The sequence below is a fragment of the Oryctolagus cuniculus genome, chromosome 13, assembly GCF_964237555.1.
Source record: "Oryctolagus cuniculus chromosome 13, mOryCun1.1, whole genome shotgun sequence".
Lineage (NCBI taxonomy): Eukaryota > Metazoa > Chordata > Mammalia > Lagomorpha > Leporidae > Oryctolagus > Oryctolagus cuniculus.
Genome location: NC_091444.1, coordinates 80,345,610 through 80,355,556, shown reverse-complemented (window position 1 = coordinate 80,355,556; position 9,947 = coordinate 80,345,610).

Genomic DNA, 9,947 nt, shown 5'->3' with positions numbered 1-9,947 from the left:
AGAGGTCTTCCATCAGGTTCATTTCCCCAATGGCTTCATCATTGTGAACTTTGCTCAGTTCCTGACCTATACCTTTCCTTTAACCTAGTACTTTGCCATGTAGTAGCCCATGAAAACTGCAGACTGCATAAATGAATGAATACTTGGAGGGTTGTGATTTCTTAGAGGAACATCATGAGACAGAAGGAATAAAACAAAACAAAAGTATCCTCCGTATATAGAAGGTATACTGTTTTTGCAAGCCACAGCGAAGAGGAAGAAGCAGGAAAGTAGTGAGACTGGAAAGTTTGTGGCAAAGGTAATAGGCACTGGTCAAGAATTTAACAAGCCCATTAGGAAAACATTAAGGTTTCCTTACTTCCATGTAGACTCTGCCCTCTTATGGTGAACAGGGTCCTCTAAACCCACTTGTTGCACAAATGAAAACCCAAGCATTGTCTTCTCCCACAGATGGAGTCTGCTATTGGTTTTGATTTACATTTCCCTAATGGCTAGTGATATTGGGCATGTTCATCTATGTCTTGACCATTGAGATTTCTTCTTCTGAGAAACATCTATTCTGATCATTGCCCATTTCTTAGCTGTACATTTTGCTTCTTATTTGGAGATTTTCCAGTTCTATATATGTATGTTCTGGCTATCAATCTTTTGTCATAGTCAGAGTTTTCAATGTTTCCTGCCATTCTGTCCATTGTATCTTCACTCTGTTGAATACTTTGTTGTGAAGATGTATCTTAATTTGATATGCTCAAATTTCTATATTTTATTTTTTTTACTTGTGCTTTTGGAATCTTACGCAAACTGTTGTCTCTGCTAATGTTTTACAGTTTCTCATATGTTTACTTAGTTTTTGGTTTTATATTTAGACTTTTAATTCACCATGAGTTGCTTTTACATATTGTATGAGGTGTTGGGTATATTTTCAGGCTTATACATATGGATAATCACTTTCCTTTAAACCATTTGCTAAAGGGATTCTTCTTTTTCCTGTTTGTTTTCTTTCCTTTGTTAAATAGGAGTTGCCTGTAGAAAAGTCGGTAAATTTTAGCTGCCTATTGTTTTCCATTGAACTATGTGTCTGTTTTCCAATAGTGCTAACACTGCTTCTATTTTTTTAAGATTTATTTATTTATTTGCAAGGCCAGATGCTTCTTCCAAGTCTCTCATGTGGGTGCCAGCACCGTAGAACACGGTCCATCTTCCACCAATTTCCCAGGTGCATTAGTAGGGAGCTGGATTGGAAGTGGAGCACCTGGTCTCCTAGCAGCAACATATGGGATGCATGCACAGCAGGTCAAGGCTTTAACCCACTACACCACAGCACCAAACCCTTCCTTATTTACTTCTGCTGTGATCTTTCATTATTCACTTTTTTCTACTGCCCTGCATCTTGACTCATTCATTTTTTTTTTTTTCTGGGTCCTGGAGGATGGTAGTAGGTTGCTTCTGGGATATCTTTTTTGTGTTAGTAGATAATTGGTAATCAAAAATCATAGTTATTAGTTTCTATATTTCTCTGCTAATCACGAGGACCTTCTAGATGACAGCAGAAAATGCTGGCAGAAATGAGGATATATTAATTTGCTAAGAAAATACCACAGAGAATATGATTTACATCATAGTTGTAGAGGTTGAAAATATCAGATCAAGGTGCTAATAGGCTCGAGTTTTCCAGAAGCCTTTCTCCGATGTGACAGACACATCTATCATTTCATCTGCTTAAAACTACTTTCTTCAGGTAAAGTCATGTTGGTGATTAGCACTTCAGTGTTTGAGTTTTAGGGAGGCACATTTCAGTTCACAACAGCAAAAGGGGCCCTGTGGTCTACTTCAATGACAGTCATCTCTGCGGAGGACAGAAAGTTTGAAATCAGCGTTAGGAATTCTCACAGTATTACTGTCAGTGCTATCGCCATCAAATGTGCATTCATGTACACACAAATCTACCTGTACTCATAAACACATTCAACAGTGGAAATGCCTGATGGTTGTGTATGGGTAACATCAATATAATAATCCATAAGATGGCCTATTAGCAGACATTAAAAAGAGAATTAGAAAGAATGACAACAAAATCTGCAGTTACCTATATTTATGTCTATATGTATGATATTCAGTATTTATAGTTGCTAAAAGATGAATACTGATGTGTGGGAATAAAAGCTAAACCTTACCTTGCAATATTGCAGCCTAGTCTACATGAAAGATGTCTTCCTAAAACCTTTCCCTGGGCCCACTCTGTGGCATAGTAGATTAAGCATCCACCTGCAGCACCAGCATCCCACATGGGCACCAGTTTGAGTCCCTGCTCCTGCACTTCCAATCCAGCTCTTTGCTAATGGCCTAGGAATGCAGTGGAATATGCCCTGAGTGCTTGGGCCCCTGCACCCATGTGAGAGACCTGGAGGAAGCTGCTGACTCCTGGCTTCTGGCACCTGGCTTCCAAACGGCCCAGCTCCAGCCATTCTGGCCATTTAGGGGTGAACCAGTCGATAGAAGACCTCTCCTTCTCTTCCTCTCTATATCTGTAACTCTGCCTCACAATAAATAAATACATATTTTAAAAATCTTTCCCTTTTTAAATTTCTTAATTGTTTTAAAGATTTATTTATTTATTTATTTACAAGTCGAGTTACAGACAGAGAGGAGAGCCAGAGAGAAAGAGAGAGGTCTTCCATCTGATGTTCACTCCCTAATTGATTGCAACTGCCAGAGCTGTGCTGATCCGAAGCCAGGAGCCAGGAGCTAGTTCCAGGTCTCCCAGATGGGTACAGGGGCCCAAGAACTTGGGCCACCTTCTACTACTTTCCCAGTCCATAGCAGAGAGCAGGATCAGAAGTGGAGCAGCTGAGTATTGAACCGGCCCCCATATGGGATGCTGGTGCTTCAGGCCAGGGAGTTAACCTGCTCCACCCCAGCACAAGTCCAGCATTTTAAATTTCTGATACTCTAAAATAGCACAGCACTGCATTACATCTAGGAAAGATGCATTTAAAAATTATAAATCTAGTGCATTTTAGCAGAAGTTTTAACAAATACTTCTGATTTTCTCAGCATTATGTATAAATAAATGACATAATAAGTCATTGTCAGATTTTTAGCTTTTGACAGCCACTTATAATATTTCACAGCTTTTTGAAATGTATTGCTACTGTGTTTTTCTCAACACGCACTGGATTTTATCAGTTTAGTGCACATGGAGTTGCCTCTTATAGGATTTGCATTTTGATGGGTTTTCATGGCACATGTAATCAACATCTGCAAAGCCTCTAAAACACATAAATAATGACATGATTCAGGCTTTTTTCTTAAAGATTTATTTATTTGAAAGAGTTGCACAAATAGGGGAGAGGTGGAGAGAGAGAGAGACAGACAGAAACAGAGAGGTCTTCCATCTGCTGGTTTACTCCCAGTTGGCCGCAATGGGTGGTGTGTGTCGATCCGAAGCCAGGAGCTACTTCCAGATCTCTCATGTGTGCAAGGCCCCAAGGACTTGGGCCACCTTCTACTGCTTTCCAAGGCCATAGCAGAGAGATGGTTCAGAAGTGGAGCAGCCACGTCTTGAACTGGCACCCACATGGCTTGCCAGCATTGCAGGAAGCAACTTTATCTGCTATGCCACAGCGCCTGCCCCACATTACATCACTTTAAGATGATATGGATTTAAGTTCATGAGAAATTATTAGCATAGTGGGAACTGATAGACATGGATGAAGCAGGATGGACTTGTTAGGAATGGTGATGTTAATTTTCTTATAAAATAAATAAATAAGAAATTAAATATGATCAGACATAAATGAAGACTAAATTTTTTTAATGGTGATCCAGAAAACACTGATCTCAGGTCTTTTTCTTCCAGTGTTAAGTTTATATTTTTAAATGCATATTAAGTGAGCAAACTTCATGTAATTTATATATACAGATTGAAGAGCTAACTGATAACATCCTACCCTAACTTCCCTTGGTCTCATATTTCCAACTCCCTCCTTCTCGTTTTATTTTCTTTTAATTTTGACAGCTGCATGCTTTGATTTTATTTTAGAATCACAAGCTTTAACCCTCTACAAAATAAAGAATTCAGCAAGTAGTAGCAGAAATATCAATGAGTATATGTTGTATACTCTATCAAAGAGTTCAGAAAAGTGCTATGAACAATACTCAAATCTGAAAATATCAATTTAACTCATATACTACTTTTTGTTGTCTATATATTAATTACCACCAGTCAGAGAAAACATATGGTATTTGTCTTTTGGGGGCTGGCTTCTTTCATGAAGCATACTTGTTTCCAGTTCATCCATTTAGTTACAGAAGATGGGATTTGATTCACAATTATGGCTGAATAGTATTTTACACTGTATATATAGCTCATATTCTTTTTCCAGTCACCAGTTGATGGACTTCTGGGTTGATTCCATGTTAGCTATTGTGAATTGAGCTGTAATAAACATGAGGGTACAGATAACTCATGCCTATGCATATTCTATTTCATTTCATGTGGATAAATTCTCAGGAGTCAGATGGCAGGATCATATGGTATGTTTGTTTTCAGATTTCTGAGGAACTTTGATACTGCCTTCCATAATGGCTTCATTCCCACCAACAGTGGGTTAGGGTACCTTTTTCTCTCCCTCTCCACCAGCCTTTATTGTTTGTTGACTTTTTCAAAAGAATTATTTATTTGAAAGGTGGAGTTAATTATAGGGAGAGGCAGTGGCAGAGAGACATAAGTATTTTATCTGCTTGTTTATTCTCCATATGGCACAACAGTTGGTGCTGGTCCAATCGGAAGCCAGAGTTAGGAGCATCTCCCTGGTCACCCATGCGGGTGCAGGGACCCAGGCACTTGGGCCATCCTCCACTGCCCTCCCAGTGCAGAGCAGAAAGCTGGACTGGAAGAGGAGCAACCGGGACCAGAACTGGCGCCCATATGGAATGCCGTCTCCATGGGTGGAGGATCAACCCAGTGTGCCATGGCACTGGCCCCCATCAGGGATATTTTTCTATAGTACTCTCTCTCCACTGTATCTTTTTCTAGTTTAAGAATTAAGGTGATGCAGGATTAATCGAAGGAGTTTGAGAGCATTGTCTCTCTTTCAATTGTGTTGAATAGTTTGAGAAGCATTAGTTCTTTAAAAGTCCTGTAGAATTCAATAGTGAGGCTGTCTGATCCTGGACTTTTCCTTGTTGGGAGGGTCTTTATTACTCATCCAATCTCTGTCTTGGTTTTTGATTTGTTTAGCTTTTCTATGTGTCTTCATGACTCAATTTTGATATATTGTGTATGTCCAGGAATCTGTTGATTTTTCCTCTAGGATTTCCAATTTGTTAGCAGTCACAACCGATGCCCACATCCTATATTGCAGTGCTAATCTGAGTTTTGGGTACTCCACTTCCAAACCAATTTCATGTTAATACCCCTAGGAAGCAACGGATAATAGCTCAAATTCTTTCCTTCTTGTCATCTAATTTGGAGAACTGTAACCTCAATGGGGACTTGAGAACCTGGTCTTGCACAGTTGTAGCCATATAGAAAGTGAACCAGCAGATGGGAGACCTCTCTGCTTCTCTTTCCTTCTCTCTTTGTCTATGTGTCTCTCTGCCTTTTTTTTAATCATATTAAAATATTTAATTACTTATTTGAAAGAGTTACAGAGAGAGGGAGAGACAGAAATCTTCCACCACCTAATTCATTTTTGAGATGACTTTAATAGCCAGAGTGTGGCCAGGTTGAAGCCAGGAGCTTTTCCTCCGATGTGTGTGGCAGCATCCCAGGCACTTGGGCCATCTTCCCCTGCTTTTTCAGTCCATTGGTAAGGAGCTGGATCAGATATGGAATAGCTGGTACTTCAACTGGTGCACGGAGAGGATGGCAATGTAACAGATAGCAGCTTTGTCCACTGCACCACAACCACCAGCTCCTCTATCTGCCTTTCCAATAAATAAATCTTTTGAAAAAGAACTGAAGGTAGTAAAAGTCATCATGACTGAGCAATGGCAAATTTATTGAAGTGATCTATTTTCTTAAAGATCTATTTATGAATTTGAAAGGCAGCACTAGAAAGAGAGAGTGGGAGAGATGGATCTTCCTCCTGGTTTGTTCACTCCTCAAATGGCTGCAATGACTGTGGCTAGGCCAGACTGATATCAGGAGCCAGGGGCTTCTTCCAGGTCTCTCACATGGGTGCAGGAGCCCCAATATTTGAGTCACCCTGTGCTGCTTTTCCAGACACATTAGCAGGGAACTGGATCCATTTGGAGCATTAATGTCTATGATACTCTCCTTGCAGTTGAAGGATTTAGAATCCATTTCAATTATGGGTGGGCCAAGTACAATGTATTCCAATTGTCCTAGGTTTGGATTAGATGGGTTCTGATAAATTTTGTTAAAATAGTTATTAAAAAATATATATTATATATAATACTTATAATAAATTATATAATATTATCTGTTTTAATTAACATATATTATATAATATATTATATGCTAAATTATAATATATTTTATATATGAATATATTTATATACATAAATATATATGAATAAATGTAAATATATATATAAAGAATTTATTTATGTATTTGACAGGTGTACTTACAGACAGTAGAGGAAGAGACAGAGAGAAAGGTCTTCCATATGCTCATTTACTCCCCTAATGACTGCAATGTCTGCAGCTGGGCCAATCTGAGCTAGGAGCTTCCAGGTCTCCCATATTTCGGCAGGGACCAAAGCACTTGGAACAGCTTCTACTGTTTTCCCAGGCTATTGCAGAGAACTGGATGGGAAAAGGAGAAATGGGGACTAGAACTGGTGCTCATATGGGGTGCCAGCACTGCAGGTAAAGGATTACACCACTGCACCACAGTGCTGGCCCCAGTCTATCCTTTATTAAGGAGATCTCAGTAATCATGTTCAGGTATTGCTGTCCTATATTCATGGCCAAAGTCCTAGCAGACAACATGGTTTGGAGAATCGTAAGCACAAGGTGTGTAGGAGACTTCATTTCTCATACAGCACAGTTAATAACAAGGTTCCAAGAGGGGAAATTACTTGCATCATAGTCTTTGAGAACTAATGGACATCACAGGTGATCTAAAGAATTTAGAAGGTTTGTGAGCCCCTAGAGTGAAAAAGTCACTGGGAGCACAAGGACAGTGCCTAGAGTTTATTTTGATGGATTTTAGCCCCTTGCATTGGAGGGAGGCCCGAAAAAGCTAGACTGATTTGTAAACCTCAAAAGTGTCTTTTCAAGGTGAAGGCAAACTGAGACTCAGGATTTTTGGAAAAACTTTGAACAAAACGCATTTGTCACACTTGGTTAAGACACATCATTTATCTATTGATTTTCATCAGATCTGTTAACATTAGGTATAAGGTTCAGTGGACATTGTGGATGGTATATAGCAGTATGATTTTAGTAATATATCATGAGGTGCTTTTTTTTTAATTGGATTTAGCAGCTAAAATTGGGTTACCTAATGGGATATAGCTGGAATAATCACCTTTTTGTTAAACACATCTGAGGTAATAAATGTTAGTATATGAAGACATTGAGTTTTCTTTTATTGGGCCTTCTTGGTTATTTTAATCTGGGATCTGAGAATTCTCATTTTCTCTAGGTAAGTTGTAACTGAAAAACTTAATTGTATTCCTCATCATGTCGGACCAACTCTGCTGCTTCTGGGATTTTTTTAGTACATCTGACAATTGGAAATTTGGACAATAGTATAGTTAAAAAGAGATGTACCAAGTAAAGTATTTATTTTTATTCTGATAAATATTTTTGAATTATTCTAAAATTCCTATTGAGTATCCTTGTTAAATTTAGTTGCATCTCAGGTTAAGAGTTATTGGAGGCTGGCGCCATGGCTCAATAGGCTAATCCTCCACCTGCAGCACAGGCACACCGAGTTCTAGTCCTGCTGGGAGCACCAGATTCTGTCCCAGTTGCTCCTCTTCAAGTCCAGCAAACTGGCTGCAGCAGCCACTGGGGGGTAATCCAACAGAAAAAAGGAAGACCTTTCTCTCTGTCTCTCTCACTATCCATTCTGCCTGTCAAAATAAAAAATAATTTTTATAAAAAGACTTATTGGAGTCACTGTAGTGATTATACCCATGTAACTTTGTTAATAAATGCAAATAGAACCTGGGAAAATTGATGTATATCTTATGCTATAGAGACTTAAGATTGAACATCTTTTTTTATCTTTTTTAATTATATAATTTAAAAAAAATTTTTGATTTTTTTTGACTTTACTAAGTCACAGCTCTGGCCCCATTAATATGTCTTAACAATGTTTTTTCCTCTCAGACTTATCTCTATTGGTTCAGTTAACTGCATGTCTTTTCTTTAGATTCAGATTCTCTCAGCTGTCAAAGCTTATTCATCTTAATTCTGTTGTTCCTATTTCCCTCCATTTTATTCTGTCCCTAGGCTAATTGAGGTCATGATTCTCCATTCCTTCTGTGTGGTGTCACAGTAGCCTTGAAGTGTTCTTTTTCTCTTCTGATTTCTAAAGAAAGAAATTATGTATTCACCCAGTTTAGATATTTTAATAATTCATTCCAAAACAAAGGTTAAATGTTCTTAATTTGACAAGAATTTTCAGGGCCAGCGGTGTGGCGTAGTGGGTAGAGCCACCACTTGCAGTGCTGGCATCTCATATGGATCCAGATCTCTGCTAAAGCCTGAGAAAGCAGTAGAAGATGGCCCAAGTCCTGGGCCCCTGCACCCATGTGGGACACCTGGAAGAAGCTCCTTGCTCCTGGCTTTGGATTGGCACAACTCTGGCCATTGCAGCCAACTGGGCAGTAAACCAGTGAATGGAAGACCCCTCTCTCTTCTCTGCCTCTCTCTGTGTAACTCTGACTTTCAAATAAATAAATAAATCTTTAAAAAAAGAAGTTTTTCTAATTTTAGATTTGTTCTACTTCATTGTCACTTCAGGGTGTGTGTAAAGAGTGTATATCCAGTTTTTCTATTTTAGATTTTTGGGATTTTGTATTAGCTCTGCTGTCTATTAATTTTTCTTGAGAATTGGTGATATCTTCTCCTTAGTTGTATTAAGAGAGAGAGAGCAATAGCCCTCATGTCTTTTTAGGTAAGTAAGACATATTAAAAACAGAGCATTCAGTATACATTCATAGTAGTTTGACTTGTTCAATTGATTTACGTGACCTCCCTTGGACATTCTTGGTCTCTGCTGTACAATTTTCTATACTGATTAATTCTTTCATATTCCCAAATCCAGAAAATGAATGACTCAACAGCTGTGTTCCTGTATTTGCTAGGACTCAGGGTAAGAAGCAAAGTGGAGGTGTTCAGGAATCTACAGGTACATGCTACATAGCAAAGCACATCATTTCCTATACAAAGTGACTGGGAAATCCAGAATCTTTTGCACACTATATTGGATCCTGAACTATTACTGGACTATTCAGTAAGATTTTAATGTATTTATTTTCTGTGTTTGTGTTTGTATTTCTAAATAAACTCTGCTGCGCTACTTAACATTAACATGTATTGCAGAATTCTTTCATCAGCTTTTACTTTTAAAAAGTTTCTCTTTCAGTTTTATGGGAGAGGGTAGAAGTTTTCTGCTATGTAACTGAAAATTCATTCATTCATTAAACTTAAAAATATTTGTTGGAAATGAGTGGAATACTATTAATTCTTGTGTGATTTTCATGAAACTAAATACATTCTCTATTTTGTTTTGCTTAAAATTTCTGCATGTGTGGACTTCTTTTTTCCTTCTTGCCCCAAATCCCTTTGTGTATTGGGATGGCAAATGGGTTTTACACTGGAGAAAACATGTTATTTTGGCAAAGAAGTACTTAGCCTTCCTGCTTCAAGTATTCAAATATTACATTAGAAATCAGTAAATTTGTTTACTGTACAAATGTCTTTTATACAATTTTGTAATATTCTGGGATATGAGAGGGAG